The 18,867-nt window shown below is 34.0% G+C and overlaps 1 protein-coding gene and 2 non-coding genes across 3 annotated transcripts in view; 1 reads left to right on the forward strand and 2 right to left on the reverse strand.

Annotated features, from left to right (window-relative positions):
- The window catches only part of LOC106101164, a 123,845-nt gene that overhangs the window by 41,788 nt on the left and 63,190 nt on the right, over positions 1-18,867 (reverse strand). The window lies entirely within an intron of this gene.
- On the forward strand, positions 15,650-15,731 carry Trnal-aag. Its single transcript has one exon. It is a non-coding gene; the product is annotated as a tRNA-Leu (tRNA).
- Positions 17,078-17,149, reverse strand: Trnae-uuc. The gene has a single exon. It is a non-coding gene; the product is annotated as a tRNA-Glu (tRNA).

Genomic DNA, 18,867 nt, shown 5'->3' on the forward strand with positions numbered 1-18,867 from the left:
GAATGAGAATGTTTTATTTATGTAAATTGAAATAATACTTATGGCTAGAAAAGCTACAAAATATAACTAAGTATCTTTTTTAAAATGACTTATTAAATGCAATAACAAATAATTATAAAGCACTTGCTTTCCGCGACTCCGTCTATGTAGAGTTAAAAGAAACAAAAGCAAGTAGCCTATGTGATCTTCCATACTATCCTCTACATCTTTGCCAAATGTCATGGAGATCCGTTCAGCTGTTTAGGCTACAAACTCTAACAAACATCCATCTAAACTTTCGCATTTATAATATTAGTAAGAAAATTACAATTAAATCCCTACTAATACATTTTATTTATGCGTATTTTTCTTTTAAAAGATTTATGCCGTTGTTTTATACTTTTGTCACGTATTTTTATTTCTTTTAAAAGAGTTCTAACCGAAAAAACGATTCAATTTTCACCTCTTTTACAAGTGTTGTTGTTAATATAAAGATGTTTGTATGTTTATATTTTTTATCTGTCAGTCAGTCTGTAATAAAAGTACAGTCAACAACACATTTATTATGATAACAAATAACCAGTGGCCGACAGACATTCAAACTTAGTACTGACAAATCTTTGTGCAGAAGTTGACATCGAGTGTACTTAGTCATTCGTAGTCATGTCACCGATCGATCGTGAATACAGCCCTATTGTAATTTTCCTAGAAAAAAATCTTTTACAAACTTACGTGCTTATCGACACTTTATAATTATGCATAATTCGTGATACGATTTGAGAGCCGTTTGGCGATATAACTCTTAACATTTTAACCAGACAAATTACAAACAGACGGTGTCCACAATTTGTCGGTGACAACACTGCAGGCTTTGTCGACCACTCGCCATTGTAGACAAGCGGATTAAGTGATCTTAAGTCTGTAACTTAAAGTTGAATACAGTTATTGAAAACAAACTTTATAATGACGATCTTTTGTTATCAAATGCGTGGGTTAGTATGTTATTAATTTTTGTTTGTTTTCTAACGTTATAAGAAGCTTGAAGCAAGAAGGATAGTTAAAATATAAGGATTTCCGTGTGACACAAACCTTTATACTTCTATACTAATATAATAAAGCGTAAACACACTACTTTGTGGCGTAAGATGTCAGCAATCACAGCATGTTTTTGAATAATTATATATTTAATAAAAACCCCTACACTTCACGCTTTAGGCTATGCATGCGGATGAAGCCGCACGGGAACAGCTAGTCTTTTAATAAATCTGTTTTTACAGCCCGATTTAAGTTCATATACCAATAGGTTTATTATAATTTCATGTTTCTATGGCTACTTTTTTATTTAATTTTCCGGATATAGTCGCGGCAAAAGCTAGAATATAATTTGTATTGGCACCATGGACTACACTTGTGTAAGAATTATCGTCGATAACGATTCATTTCTCAGCCCGTTTACAACCAGTTAACCCGCGTTTCCACTCACTTATTCAATTTACACTTTATTGCTTTGAGACTGCAGTAAAAGGCGCGTAATGAGAAACTCTGGTGTTCAAAGTATGCGCACAACTGCATCTGTTTAAATTGGTTCATTAGATGCACTATAAAATATAATTGAATTCAAATGAAGTGGTTTTGTTGTAAAAGATTTAAACATCGAAATACTTTTACAATGTCAATTGGATTACAACCTGCCATCAACGTATACTATATACTAGCTTTCGCCCACGACTCCGTCCACGTGGGATAAAAAAAACAAAAATAAGTACCCTATATGTTCTTCCAGAATATCCTCTACATCTGTACCAAATTTCATAGAAATCCGTTCAGCCGTTTAGGCTACAAAATCTAACAAACATTGATCCATCAAAACATTCGCATTTATAATATTAAGTTTGATTTTCAATGCAGTGATTTTAATTCTTGTAGGCATGAGATCGATCCCTGCTATGTACCAATTAATTTTTCGCTTTCCGAATTTCATATGCACATTTACTCGACATTTTTACTGTAAACATCGTGATTCCTACTAATCTGTGATGAAATTCAAAGATATGTGAAGTCAGTTATCACTGTGCCATCGGGGTACAGTAATGCATAGTCACCACTAATATAAGGTAGACTTTAAGTCCCTTGCGGACATGAGAATTGATAAGGCTTGTCGTAGATTGGTTAAATAATTGTAGGAGCTGGCACACACCTGTAATGCGATTGTCGATTGTTTCGTAGCCAATTCAACTGTTTAGTTGCACAATTAATCATCATATCATCACACATCACATCACACATATCATCATATAAGGTCATAGGCATCAAAGCGCAACTGTTTATTTATTTATTTATTTATACAAAAAGGTGGCAAACGAGCATGCGGCCACCTATATCCGCCAAAATGGCGAAGCGACCGCTGCACATAGACATCCGCAATTGCAGATGCGTTGTCTACCCTAAATTGACGGAGGAAGAGACGCACATAAAGAGGATATTTCCCCTTCCTATGCGTCTCCTCCACCGTCAAATCCACTTAGCCATCCTTCCCTTATAAGAAAAAGGTGGGACGGGAAAGGGACTAAAAATTGGGCCTCCGGTACCACATTCATCAGACGAAACGCGGAATTTCGTCCACTTCACGCCTGTCTTCTGTGTGGTCGTGGTGTTACACCGGGCGAGCCGACCCATTCGTGCGGAGATGTAAAAGCGGGCTCTACCACTGCTAGCTGTTTAGTCGTGCGATAGTTTAAAGTGAGCGATCTTAAGTACATTGTTGCCAATTATGTCAGATTTGTTTTAATTCTGAATGTAATCTATGTCACTTATAGAAATTATGAATTGCTTAACATTTATAATAAATATTTGAATACAATGATTATTGGCATGTTGGGTATTAATAATTCATATGGGCCGTGTTCTCTCGCGGGCGGCTCGCAAAAAGCCGATTGCGAATCTCCGGTCGGGAGTCGAAGATGTTTTATTAATACAGAAAACAATATTAGATATACCGATAGCCTTTTGTCTTCCTAACTTGTTGTTGCTGAATTTATAACTGTATTACTTTAAAAAAGTATTATCCCTTTGATTCCCTTTATCGTAATTTTTAAACAACATTGTTTTCTCAACTTTATTAAAATAAATAAGAGAGATTCTAATGTTATAAAGGGGAAAGATTTGTATTTTTGTTTGTACTGGAATAACTCAAAAACTACTGGGCCGATTTAAAAATCTTACACCGTTGGAAAGGTAATTTAACTGTGAGTAACATAGGTTATGTTTTTTAATTCTACGTGGACGAAGTCGCGAGCAACAGCTAGTTTATACGTTGAAAGCTGATTCTGTTGTAATACAAAGTTTAAGACAAAAGAAGTGTGTGTTTACGCTTTATTATAATAGTATAGAAGTACAGATATATAGTTTAGATTATTTGACGTTTTAATATGACGTCATCCATTTTATAATTATTGATAAAAGTTTACGATAACTTTAGTAAACTTCAATTTTATAATATTGTAGGATATAATAAAATAGTATGACTTATCGATCTCATTACGGCGTATACGAGACCAGTATTGAAAAATATCAGTTTATGTGAGCAATAAATAATAAGGACATATTCCTATAAAATGCAACGCTACTGCTCCTTGCCGCCTAGCACTAGAGTACACTCACGGACAAAAATATTGTGCCCGATAAAAATTTAAAATCAACTGCAATTTTTATGTGTAACGTTTAAATGCGTTGAATACGTTGGCTATGGATACAGAAAAGTAAACAACACTAGCTGTTGCTCGCGACTTCGCCCGTGTGATATTATTAAAACAGTCAAAATGTAGCCTATGACTCAGCGATAATATAGCTTTTTAATAGTGTAAGAATTTTTGAAATCGGTCCAGTAGTTTTTAAGGTATTTATTTCATAACATACATAAATCCAAAAATAGAAAAATACAAATCTTTCCTCTTAGTAACATTAGTATCGATAGCATAGTATTAATTAAAAAAAAATACTGTTTTGTAACCTATGAAGGAATAACGTAGATTGAATGTATCTTCGAAATTTATGAAAGGAAACTATGTACATAATTTATATAGCGTTACGTTTTTTGTTATCGACTGTACAACGTAATATACAGTGAAATAAACAATTTATCGCCGCTGGTGTGTAAACGCAGTGCGGGAATGCCGCTCCACAGCTTGCAATAAGCACACATTCGAATTTACTATAAGATTTCCGCAACAGATGTCGCTAGCATTATCGATATTTATCGACAAATATTTACATCACTAGTAAGACAATTTTATTTCTTATTATGCGTCATTCCAAAATATATAAAAAAAAATTAAACAAAACATTTGAATGGACACTAGTTTTTGTAAAATAGTGTAATCGCACCATGTTTAAGTGACGCTTTTTTATTCATCGCATCGTATTTACTAGATTTAGGGCCTGTCCTACCACTGGCTGATAGAGGTTCAGATAGCTTAAAAATGACGTCGCTGTCAAATAAGGGAACAAAATCCGTTATTTCCATCACATATTTTACCCGTTCGATTATCAGACAATTTACAATTTGGTGGGACAGGCCCTTAGTTGTATTGTTTACAATGTAACGGCTGTTATTATAAAATTTAAATAATCTATTCATTTGACTAATAAATGGCTGAACAGTTACAAATATATTTCACCATCATTAGGGTGTATTCGCACAGCGAAGGACAATGCATAAAATGCCGCCGTTTGCGATAAGGTTAAACGCATACCGCGAACCTTTATGTATGAAGCCTATAGATTTGCTAGATAATTGACACAGTGTAATACAGAAGTACTATTTTATTGTCTACGCCCGATTTAAGTCCCTTTCTCTTTACCACCCTTTTCTTATAAGGAGTATCCACTCCGAAGGGGAAGTGGATTTGACGGTGGACAAAATGCATAGGAAGGGGAAATATCCTCTTTATGTGCGTCTTCTCCTCCGTCGTATAAGGGTAGGCAACGCATCTGCAATTGCAGATGTCTATGTGCAACGGTCGCTTCGCCATTTTGGCGGATTCAGGTGGCTGCTTGCTCGTTTGCCACCTTATGTTATAAAAAAACGAAGAAATTATTTTTACTAGCTTTCGTCCGCGATTGTGTCTGCGGGGAATAAAAAAAACAAAAGTGTAGTCTGTGTGTTCTTCCAGACTATCCTCTACGTTTATGCCAAATTTCATCGAGATCCGTTGAGCAGTTTAGGATACAAATTCTAGAAGATATACGTACAACTAAACTATCGCATATATATTAGTAGGAAGTAAGATTTGGAGGTAGATTCAAATAAAAACTACACAATTTTACAAACAAAGGAAATGATTATGACTGTTTCTGCTTGTGTAAAAACTTTTATAAAAACGCTTAATTTAGTTTAAATAGAACGTGACGATTTAGAGGTTACTAGCCATTTTTTTTATTTTAATTTGGAACATTTTAATGAAAATAATGTTGTTTCAAACATAATTTAAATAGATCATCTGTGTTCATATACTCTATGACAATATTTCCTACTTGCTTTGTTTTACTGTTAATCGCTCTTACCATTTCAGTTCCTCCGTTTTCTAAAAGCATTATAAAAGACTAATAGCCGGTGTACGGCTCTCTTTGTGTCGAGATTACCTCGAATTGTGCTCTTTAATAATCTGTGTCACGTTTGTAGCAACCTTTGATGTTTAAGAGACAGGATCCGTCCAGAACTCTCATTCATTTCTGTCAAATAAAAATAAACTATAACTTCTAAGCTTTATAAGCTCAAATACACGCAATCTACTCAATGTAATTTTTATTTAAGTCGTTTTAAATTTACTTAATTTAGCATTAACTTTACTCTTCCGACAATTTGCGTTATTTAATTGAACGTCGACTGTTTGTCTAGTCCTTTTCTCTATACTCGAAGGTAAAAACAAATTGTTGTGGACGATAATCCGCATTATTAATTCGAGCCGTGCGCGTCTTCACATTGACAAATCGTCACTTGTCACGCCTTTAACAAGTCAAGTTTGATTTAGGATGAGTAAAGACTCTATTAGTGTATGACTTGTATTTATATAGGCGTATTATTGAATACGCTATGTGTTGACGGTTATAAAAAAGCTAAAAAATGTTCGTGGAATTGAAAGGTGAAACAGATAGTTTTAGTTCGTAATCTTCTTTATGATTCTTCTTGAGTCTAGATCAGAGATCTCCAAACTATTATTTATTCTATGTCGGGTCCTTAAATATTTTACTGATGGATGTTTTTCTTTTATAACATAAGGTGGCAAACGAGCAAGCAGCCACCTGAATCCGCCAAAATGGCGAAGCGACCGCTGCCCATACACATCCGCGATCGCAGATGCGTTGCCTACCCTTATCCGACGGAGGAGGAGACGCACATAAAGAGGATATTCCCCCTTCTTAAGCATCTCCTCCACTGTCAAATCCACTTTCCCTTCCCATCCTCTCCTTATGAGAAAAGGGTGGTAAAGAGAAAGGAACTTAAATTAGGTCTCCAGTACCACACTCATCAGACGAAACATGGAATTGCTTCCACTTCACGCCTGTTTTCTGTGTGATCGTGGTATTACACCGGGCGTGCCGGCCCTGTGCTAAGATGTTAAAGCGGGCACTACCACTGGTATACCGCTTGTGAACTTTTAACTTTATTTTCTGACTGTACATCCTAGACGAGTATTACAAGGAACTCAGGACTACTTTGAGAATTTCCTTTTCTAGATGTACGGATGTATAAGCGAGAAATGTCAGCCAGGATCGTACTAAATGGATTTGCGTGGTCTTGACTTCCCCTCTTGTTGTTATTGTCTTCTAACTTTCATCAACAACACAAGTGTGTATATTTATACTAGCTTCCGTTCGCACGGAATTAAAAAGTAATAATTAGTAAATATCCTATGGACCTATATCTACGGTACATACATACGTATCATCAAGGTCCATTCAGTCATTTAGGCGACAACCTCTAACATTCGTCTATCTAAACTTTCGCATTTGTCATATTAATAAGATTATAAAAAAAAAACACATTATTAATCAAACCAGTTGCACAATCATTGGGGCTCTGCTTCCTAAGCTAGGTGAGGACCTGCATTACAGGATACAGCGCCTTCTCTTAATCTTATATGTGCTATTATATACATGTGTGTATGTTTTTTTTTAATTCACTGCTTGTTTTATTTTGGTATTGCTAAGAGGTTTTCTGTTTGGTAATTTAGTTTTAACAGCCAATGTATCAGATATTAAGATTAAAAACGATATTCATATTAAAGGAATCTCATAAGATAATCTCGACATCAGCACGGTTCGTCGCAGTCGGTTAAATGCCGTACACTAAATCCATATGAAAGTGTGTATCGAAGCGTTTAATAGCAATCATTTTGTACGCTGTCGGCAGCAGATCTGATACATCGGTTTGATATGCACGCTACGCCAAAAGTGTTGGCACATGTAAAACTTTAAATGATCTTTTTAGTATATCTGCATATCGTTAAATCAGATTCATTTCGCGATATTGGATCTGGCTTTGGGAATGGGTGTACAAACAAGGAATACTGGACATGAGTAAGAACATACTAGTATTGTAAAGAGGAAAGATTTGTATTTTTATGTAATTGATTCACGTAAATACTACTAGGCCGATTTTTTAAAATCTTTCACCATTTAAAAGGTCATTTAACTGTGAGTAACATGGGTTACATTTTATATTAAATTTTAATTTCACTCGGAAGAAGTCACCAGTAACAGCTAGTTTATTATAAAAGCAATTTAATTTACCTAGATAATAGACATTCCTGGATAGAGCCATGGTCGTCGCCAATGATCTAGCCTAGGTCTAGATGGGGGGCAGTTATCATCAAAGTGGTCTTATTTATTGCTAAAAGATTACCATTAAAAGTACTGCTTATTAAAAAAATTTGCCGCTTCCAGGCGTAGTAGAGTACTGTTTGTCACTCCATGGCGATGCCTGAATAAAGCCATCTCTCATTCCCGCCCTGTCTCCATTCCGTAGATTCCCGCTACTCTGAAATCCAGAGTTTAATTATGAGCGAACAGAATTCAATGCTTCCAAGTAACATAGACTTCAGTATCACCAGTAATATACCAGGATTACATAATGCTCCCAAACACATTGTGGTTTCATATATCCCTTGCATTGCAAATAAATCAAGAAATATATTTATAGTGACATTATTATTCTTTTCATTTAACTTGCAGTGTACAGTTACTTGTAATACGACCAGGGCCAAACATTGGCCACGTATTTGGTTCCAAATGTTTGTTTCATACGTTATAATAGCCGATATGTCGTTTGTTAGTCGACAAAGTGGTGCTTCTGATTTCAAATTATGAAAGCTTTATTTATTGATAGATAAAGTTCGGTCATGTAATTGGGCAATTTGAGTTTTTGGAATATGACAAGATACCTTTTAAATTCGACTATGTGATAACATGATTTTTTGTTGTTGTATTTTTTTTAATTTTGTTCGGAACATTTAGTTCATATACTAGATTGACAGGTATTTAGACTTGAAAGAGGTTCCATCTTTGTCCTTTATCTATTCCACTAATTAACACAAAACCTGACAATTAACTTATTAAATAATATAGTACAAAACCTGACACTTCTGTAATGATGCTAAAAGGAGCAGTTTCTAGTTAACTACGTTATTGCATTGAATTCTTAGAATTCATATGAAATAAGATTCCAATAGTCCAATGGAGATACTTTGAATTGTTTTTATAACTAACTAACTAAACATTGAATATTTTAAGTTCAAAGTGCCTCTTCGAGTACTTATCTTGAAGTATTGATGAATAAATTATTTATGTGGACAAATATAACTAATATAAGCTGTCAAACGAACAGACTGACAGCCTGATTATTGTGATCTTAACGGTCGCGGTAAAAAATCTAAGAGGCGAGATAAGATAAAAAACTGGAATGAATATTTAATTATTAAAGATTCAATTATAAACGCGGATGTGGATTAGTGAAATAAACTATGAGATTCGTTTACCAAACAGGGTAGACAGAATTAAAATGTTCCCAAATATATATTTCATGGTCATATCTAGGCCCAATGATTTTGGCCGCAAGTGTACTTTAAAAATGTAGAATATTAGCGAATTATTTATACAATTTACTAACATTTTTAGTGAAATAAACATAAAATATGATACAAACTGTCAATCTGTCTAATGTATAAATATTTCTAAAGTCTAGCAGCATAGCTGAAGGTGTTAAAATTCATAAGACTTGTAGTTCAGTTTTTAATTCCAGTTCATAAATAAATATTCTTTAGATTTACGAATCGCATACGAAATACATTTATACAACGTTGAAGTAAATTTTATACCGTTTTAGTGCAGATTAAATTCCATTCAAAGATCAAACAGTGAAATCAACTTATAAAATCTTTGATTGATGATCACGGCCAAAGAGTATGCAGCCGTGTCATAGAGTATAAGAATCAGTAAGGCATTTTTACGCACATTTACACAAATTATAGTTAATTTTAAAAACATATCGATTTTAGAGATTTAAATCATTTCTTATAAAATGAAAATTATTTCGTGGATTAAACTTCTATGATAAATTTTATATCATTTGAAACATCTGAACGAAGCTAAAATTTCCTCAACAGATAACCCTAATAGGCTAAAACAAAACTATATAGGTATCTCTTGATCTCTCAAAAAAACAATACGCGCTGTCGGTACTTTATTTCGACATGATTGACAACGTAGAGTGACATAAGTATACAAATGTAAACGCTTTACATGATTGAGTAAGTTATAGACGGAAAGCGACACAGCAGGGTTAGACAGTAAAAAACATGAACGAAACGAAAGCGATTATCGTTCGATTGTGATTGGTTGAGACACTGACGTCTGACGTCACGCGTTAAAATCTTAGACAGTGACACGCACGAAGGTCGCTTTCGTCTTTCGTCTGTCGTTTTTCGACTATTTCCTTTAAAATTCCTAGACAGTAACACGAAATGACAAACATAATCGTTTTTAAAGCGACACGATCGTTCGTTTTTGAGGCGATTCTCAAAGGTGTCTCGTTTTGCTTCGAGATCAACTGAATCAACTTTAGTTAAATGTCTTTATATATTATTAAATAATAATTTAATCTTCTAAGGTGAAAAATCTTTAAATGGTATATAAATATAACCTTAGACCCATTAGATGATAATGAAAAATAAACTTTATTTACGATCATTTTTATTTCAAAATTAACATAAAAAACATAAATTACACAAGTTACAAATAAAAACTATGTAAATGTTAGATGTTTTTGCATTTGAGACTGCTTATCAAAACTACATTCTTTTCTCAGCCAACCCAAGGTATCGCCCTCCGTGGGACTCGCGCCGTTACTTCTTTATTATAACCGGATTTAGAGGATAAACCCCTAGCGAACCTTGGCTCGCGCCGTTACTTCGTTATTATACCAGATTGGTAGAATGAACCGCCAGCAGAAAAAAAGGAAGTAATGTCAATGAGAAAATTTTGTTATAGCGTCTTGAAGAAGTTTGAGGAATGCTTGTTGGATATTTATTGTATCCCTATCAATCTGGGCTCTGACAGCTTCCCTTGCGTGAAGATTGGTTTCACGCAAGGTTTTCAGCTCAAGCCTTTTTATTTCTAATGCATGCTGCCTCCTGTCAAGGTCGTCCTCCAACTTCAACCACTGTAATTCCGCAGCAGCAAACTCTTTTGCCACTCGATCATACGGCGTCTCAATAGAGGAGGTCCGTCGCGTTGATTTTAAAACGCGTCTTCGTCTGTTCTGCGATGCATCTGTCAATAAATTATGTGTTTAAAGCTTGGTGGAAAAGCTAGGAACAAGAAAGATACAATCTAGAACTGTAGTGTTTCAATTCATATGTATGTTAGTATTTACCTTGACTATGACCAAAATCAGATGTAGGATCAATTGCTGCTGAAGAGGAGGCAGCAGAGACATCACGGCGATTTGTTCGCTGCTCGCCTTTTTACTCATTTTTATGAAATTTTAAACTCCAACACACTTCACTAACTTTTGAATCTCAACTGTATTTTTGACGTGAACATTTTACATTTTTTATACGTCAAATTCAGATGACACAACAGTCATCGTCAGCAGAGACAATAATTAGTTTTTTTTGACGATTCACCTTCGTCTGCACGAAAGTGACTATCGTCTGTTACAGTCTAGCTTTCTCGGGAAAACGAGAGACGCTATCGCTTAGACGAAACGATGGAACGTTTCGTTTTTTGATTTTTACTGTCTAACCCCGCAGATAGTATAACCTATAATAACCTTTTATATACGCGAATCGAAATGAAAATACCAAGTACATATTATCAAAAGAAATCGGAGGATATTAAAATTTCATATAATCCAAATTTTTTTTTAAACTTTGAAATTTAAAATTGAATGGAACTATTTTGGGATTATTTTTGGTGTGGATAGTGGTAAATGGTAGTCAAAATACAATCAGAAGCGAACATTTGGTTCCGCTTAAGTTTCTTCTTTTTACCACCGAAATGCCAGCGAGAGAAGGATGTCAGCTCAATAGCGTTCAAGGGTTAATTAATATCATAATGCGCGAGCCTTATAATGGTTTCACACGAGGTCAGACCAGTAAAACAGAGCAGTAGATAGCGCAGTACTGCTATTCATTGCACAGTTTAATATTTTGAAACTAGTTTGAGGCGCCAAAGGGTTTTGTTTCATGCATTTTTACAAATAGCGTCGTCGTTTCGACCACACCGCCGCGCGGACATGTGAACTTAGCCTTACAATTAAAACTCCATTATTTTAGGCATAAGCATACAAATACTAGCAATACAGTATTGTCCTGTCTGCAGCACTGCCCTCGTGTGAAACTAGCATTAGAGAGCTTTTAGTTTCAAAGATCGATATCTTAAAAGCTTTGATTGCGCGACTTGCTGCGTTGAATTTTTTGTTTACATCAATAATGTATTCGAGATAACCGCTATCATTTAGATCTGTTACGCTTAAATTGAAATGTATGAATATATTTCGAAATCATTTCTATTTGTGAATAACATTTTCAAAATAACGTTTTGCAATCGGTACAATATTTATAAATAACCTACGTTGCTCGCGACTTCTTCCGCGTGAAATTAATAAAAAAAAATAATAAAAAAACATACCCTATAATTTTTAAAAGAAAAAATATTACTAAATCTAGTATAGACTAGCTGTTCCCGTGCGGCTTCATCCGCATAAAATTGTGAGAAACTTTATTTTATTGTTTACATTTTTTAAAATATCAACAGCAAATGTCAAAATGACATGACATGACAAACTTTGACAATCTTGCTTCCTTGAAGTTGGCAGCAACTTATGGTCTCTTTCCCACATTAGGGTTTTTATCCAAAACATTTACCCCCTAAGTTTAATGGCGTTAAAATATATAGCCTAAAGCGTGACGTAAGTGAAGGGCTTTTTATCAAAAAAAGAATTATTCAAAAATAAGCTGTAATTGCGGACATCTTAGGCAACAAAGAAATGTGTGTTTACGTTTTATTATAATAGTATAGATAGATGTTTTTAAACGTTGAAGTTAACATTTAAATACTGTACTTAAAGTATTTCTAAAACTAACTCAGGATCGCAACATCCATAGTATAAAGAGCGAATAATCCGTTTAAATACGAGCAATTAAGTTAACTTTTTAAAAACATAATTAGAGAATCTAACAGCCTTGAACTTGTAACATTAATGTAAACCGATCTTAATGTTGTTAAGTGCTCCTTCATCAGGATTGATTTGTAAAGCGGACAATGGTCAGGTATTTGTAAGAAGCGATGTCTAGTAAACGATGGCCGGCGCACCGCAGCGTATGATTGATGATCTAAATGTTATCTGAACGAAAGTCGGATTCCACATCGAGATACGTTCAACAAAAACATAAAGACGATTTATCTAATCTTTTTTATAAACTACCTTTTGCCCGTGACTTCCTTGGATTATAAACAACATTGGTTACTTTAGAATCCAAACACTTCAACAGTTATAATTGTCAAAATGTAATTTACATACAAACTAACATAGATACACGAAATATTACTATCCTGTAGACAGTCTGTTAGGAATCTATTACTTCATTATGCAATTATTATATGAAAGGGATAATTTTCCACGAGAAACGTTCATATTCTCGGCATTTTAAGTCTATGTTCATTCTGTAATGTTTGTGTGTCTATGTTTCAAATTCAAATCCATAGAGTTGTAGAGTTACCAAACATCGAACGCATTCGCAGTTATAATAGAAAGGGCCAGTCCCACTGGCTGATAAAGGCTCAGATAGCTTAAAAATGACGTCACTATCAGATAAGGACCAAAATTCGATATTTCCATCACATATTTTACACGTTGAATTGTTATCAGATAATTTACAATTTGGTGTGATAGGCCCTAAGTATGATAGTAAATGTGATTTATTTTTTTGTTACGCAATCGTCTTTGCATTTGTTTAGTGTTTACCTTTGTGTTATCATTTAGATCTTTGTGTTGATTACATTTGATGTCATCATCATCAACTTGCCCTTATCCCTTATAGAGGGTCGGCACAGTATGTGCTGCTCTTCCATACAACTCTATCAGCCGTCATATCTGAAACCACTCCTTTCTTAAGATTATCCTCTTTCACACAATCTATATTCTCACATCTATATTTTTTTCGGTTTTCCTCTTCCTTTGTAGCTATCCACATGTATTCTTAACACTTTCTGATTTATGTGTTCATCGTCTTGTCGCATAAAATGTCATGTGCATTTGTTGTAAGAAGTTGGGAAGATGGGTTTTCATTTTTAAACTCATTTTTTGTTCTACTTTGCCTGCGTTTATAAATTATAGTGTTTAGATATTTAACGTTAAGGTTAACTATGTTATGAGTGCTGTGTTTCTCTAGTTAGAATGAAATAAGGGTGCAAACGTAGTAGTCTCCACTACCACTCTAAGTACAAAACTTAGTTCGAATTTCAATATTTTTTAATCACTCACTTTTTTAATATTTTGTGATCATTGTACAGGAAGTTCCCATTCTCTAATTACAAATAACACTTCCTCTAATAACAATCAATCAATTTGCGGTTTGTTTGAGGAAGTTATTAAACGTAATTACTTTGAACATTAGAATTATAAGTTGATATGGTTTTAATCAATTTATTTGACTTGTTAAAATTCGTATAATTTCCTGCTCTTCATCGTGTGTAAGCGAAACATGTGCATAAAAACATTTCATGCTTATAATTTTCTTTTAAATTGCAGATACCACAATATCTTCTATACTAATATAATAAAGCGCAAACACAAACTTTGTGACGTAGGATGTCAGCAGCCACAGCATGTTTTGGAATAATCCTTTCTTTAATAAAAAGCCCTACACTTAAGACACGCTTTAGACTAAACTGAAGGGGTAAATAAATTTTAAAATAACCTTCATGTGGAAAAGAGACCATAAACAAGTTGCCAACATCAAGGAAGCAAGATTGACATGGTATGGTAATTGGTAGTTAATCTATGTTTGGCCTTCGTTGTCATATGTGCATTTGAATTTACACATATGCAATTGAGAATTTTCATAATTCCATGTGGATGAAGCCGCAGTGAAACAGCTAGTGTATTTATAATGGTGTTTTAAAATCTTGATACAGATAGGGCTTAACCACAAAAAACTTACACAAATCAAATACAATTCTGCTTCATTCATCAAATATTACCGCGATTCTAGCGCTGGCGCGAATTTTTGAACGTATAATTAATATGTGACCTCGATATCGGTGTTCAATTAGCGGCGGTCAGATTTAAAACACGTATCTAATTAAACAATGTTTAAATTGATGTAACACAGTAAAGGTTTAAAAAATAAAAGAAAACTTCCTTGAAAGTTAATCTTCAAAAGACCGGTAAATCATCCGTTCATTTCTAATAATCGCCTCGCCTTAACAAGTTACGTATTTTGGTAGCTAACTTTTATTCAAAACGGATATGAGTTCACATAATTTTAATTCAGTGCAATTGATTCCTATGAAATTTCAATACCGCTTTCAATAATCAAATCGCCTTCATTATTTGGTACTAATAAATATATATTTCAATGCTAGAAGTTAGTGAATAATCAGTTATATTATTTCAATCTCGTATATGTCAACATTTTATGTTATTTATTATGTTTCGTATGATATGTACGCAATTACATTCAGCCGGATTCGGATATGGATTATAATTAAATAGTGTTTAACGCGGGCGTGGGTAAGCGCGGTCAGCACCGCTTAAGTCATAAGCGACAGCGGTTACAGTATAGTTAACTGAATAGCGGGCGCACACCTTTGACTGAACTAACTCGCATTGTGCGATTGCCGATTGTTTAGTAGCTAATTCAACTGTTTAGTTGCACAACTAAAAATCATGTGCGACTAAACAGTAGTGCGATATTTTAGTCAAAAGTGCTTGCTTGTTATGATAAATCTTGAATAACCATCTAATTTTATAGAAAAGTTGAAAAATATCAGTAACTAGTACAATGGTTATGTGCCAAGTTCCATTTTGGAGTAATGCCAAAAAATGACATTGAATGGGAAGAGATATTTTAATTTTAGTTTTGTTATTTCAGAATTTGGAGTACTGGGTAGCGTGGCCGAGCGGTCTAAGGCGCTGGTTTAAGGCACCAGTCTCTTCGGAGGCGTGGGTTCGAATCCCACCGCTGCCAATCTTTTACTTTATCATAACAATTTTTATATTTAACTTTTGACACAATAGACCTAGAATTCCTGCGCCGCTATTGACTCATGTTGACATCCTTTTCATTATCTTGGCATAAACAAAGACAGCAATAATCAATATAAATATCACGGCGATAATAGAAAGAATATGCTACCTTAGACAAAGTAATACCACAAATGTATTGAAATATACCTCGATGAGTCATGTGCTCGTCATAATATTATCGATTCTACTTCGAATATTCTGTCTGCGATCTTAATCGCAACATCTTGATACTTACGCCGCTATCCTAAGCACAGTGAGGTCTTCCATGTTGTAATGCCGGTCCAATTATCCCCACAGATATTAAACGTACTTTCTCCGAAGCCCACTAAATAACTGGTTCAATACATCTCATCACACGACATGCTGCCATTTGGTTTATAATACCATTAAATGCTAAGTCGGCGCTTTCAATTTAAACTGAAATCTTTCAAATTTTAACATAATTCTTATTGGAAATAAGAAACTTGTTTCTATTTTATTTGCTAGTAAATAACTTAGATTATATTGCTGCAGTTTAAATGAATAAACTTCAATGTATGAAGAATTTAAAATATATTACGTTATACAAGCAGCGTGTAGGATTTATTTTTTACGACACAAAAAAGAAAAAAAACCCAATCCAAACAAAATAGTTGATTGTACATAAATTAATGATTCTTTAAGAAATGTAATACCAAACTATTTACTACAAACAATTTCTTTGGTCAATTAGTGGTTTGTTTACCCCAAAAACCATTGGTTAGTCATAGCATAGCGAACGCCATGATTAAAAAAAAAACGAATTAAAAAGACAGTTGAGAGCAAAAATATTGAATAATCAGTAAATCGGAAGTATTAAACGATGGATTTTTCCTGAAGTCGTGACAATTAGGGTCAGTACATGCTGGACGTTGTGGTGCGCGTGTCGCGTGACGTCACGCCGGGGACGCGCGACACGCGGCTCATTAGCGGCCGCGACGCTAGCGACATGACACATTAGCGGGGACGCCGTGCAACGGAACCGTTGACCCCCGTGTCGATCGATGATAGTGATGTTATATGACTATTAATTTAGTTATCGATATTTATTTACTGGCAATTAATATTTATTTGGATTTTTATTTATGTAAAAAATATTTTAAATAAAATTTATAAATAAGTCTACTATAGTGCTGAAATATAAATAGAGAAAAAATAAAGCTAGAAAATTTAAATACATTTCAAATGAAAACAGAAAGACAAATTAGTAATTTATAAACATTTCTTTTATTCGCATATAAGTTATTAAAAATTAAAATACAAAAAGTTTTCCCGTACCGGGAATCGAACCCGAGCCTCCTGGGTGAAAGCCAGGTATCCTAGCCACTAGACCATACGGGAGATGATAGTTTACTCCAAATAGCGATTTCAAAGTTATAACTATTTTACTACCACAATCTTTTATTACCAAAATAATCAAGTCATAATTTTTTAATTAAAAAAGTATTACTATCCCAGAAGAACAAAACTAAAATATACTTAGCATCGTAATAGACACTTGGAACATACAATATTTAGAATCAAAATACATTAGAACGATAATCAATTTTCAATTACAAATTTTAATTACTTACTATAAATTGAATTTCAATTTACCGGTAGATCTTCGCGAATCGTTCAATATTTTATCTAATATTATTTCCTATAGTATCTTATAATGCAAAGGAAAATTGATTAAGTTTTCCAGTTTACTTGTACATTAAAAAGCCTTGTATAATTAAATGAAATATGAATTAGGTACTGAGCAAAGTGTGTGAAAGAGGTCACAAACTACTGTATGAGAAATTAAAGCATAAAAGCAAACAGGTATAATACACCTTATCTCAAAGGTGTAAAGTACAAAATTGATTGAAAAATAGTAATGTTTTTAATTCGTTAAAGCGTTCCGTACATGTAGTTCGTTATAGCTTTACGCTCGTACTCGGTTCACTGAATAGTTCTAATTAAAATAGTTTTATTTAAGTGTACTTTGGAATAATTTAACATGCTCGTGTCCCCATTTTAATGGACTTTATTTACAACACTTCCTTATATGAATATTCTCTGTATATCCCTCTTGAACTTGACTAAAAATGAAACTACTAAAAGCTGATTTAATGAAGTACAAAAGGGAGTTTCGTTTAAAACAAACACAAGAATACGGACGTGTATGACTGTTTTGTATAGAATAGTTTTCTTAGCTAAAATGTACCGTAAAATGTCTTGTTTAGTTTTGTCGTGAACGTGTCATTTTTGCCACGCCATTCCAATATGTTTGGACTTTAGAATGACCATGACCTTTTCACTTCCATATATGATAGACAATACAGCATGCTTGTTAGATTATAATCAATTTAAACAATTAGTGAACTCACGATTTTGCAAGACAAGATCACTAAACAATGCGCAAATCCGTGAGAAAAATTGCAATAATTTTAAGTAATCACAAACAATTAAATTGAAACACAATGAATGTAATTTCTTAAGTAAGTCAACAAAACCTTTATCTTGGCCACAATTAAGTGGACATCGTAATTGATACAATATCGCGGTCGTATCGTATGCGACGGAACAAATTGCGCGCGAAATTGATTACAATCGCTGCGACGACAAAGCTGACCAATCAGATAGTGGGAAAATAAACCGCCCTGATTGGTTGAGGGCAACTCACGCGCCACCGCACACAATACGACTGAAATCTGAAACTGCGCTGACGTCCATTTTGAATACCGCATTCGATCTGGCTCGAAGGACCAAAGTTTTATTACCTCAGTGGCCATTGCTATTTTAGAAGCGTGCGTCTTAAATGAGATTTCTTTATTATTGCCTTCGACTGTATTTTCTTTTCAATAACCCCTAGTATGCCAAAAGTGCAGATGAAGACTGCAATTTAAACAGTACAATTTAGTCGTTTTTTAGGAGTGATAACGGTAAGGACCTTTATAAAAATAAAAAATTAAGCAGTGGTTCAAATGCAATTTAGCTTGAATATATTTACTTCCCATCCAATCTAACATCTTCTGCGATTTATTTATTAACGTAACAGTCGTTAGGCCATCTCTTTAACTTGAAGAGTTTAC

Source organism: Papilio polytes, unplaced genomic scaffold (genome assembly GCF_000836215.1).
Source record: "Papilio polytes unplaced genomic scaffold, Ppol_1.0 DF824024.1, whole genome shotgun sequence".
Taxonomy (NCBI): domain Eukaryota; kingdom Metazoa; phylum Arthropoda; class Insecta; order Lepidoptera; family Papilionidae; genus Papilio; species Papilio polytes.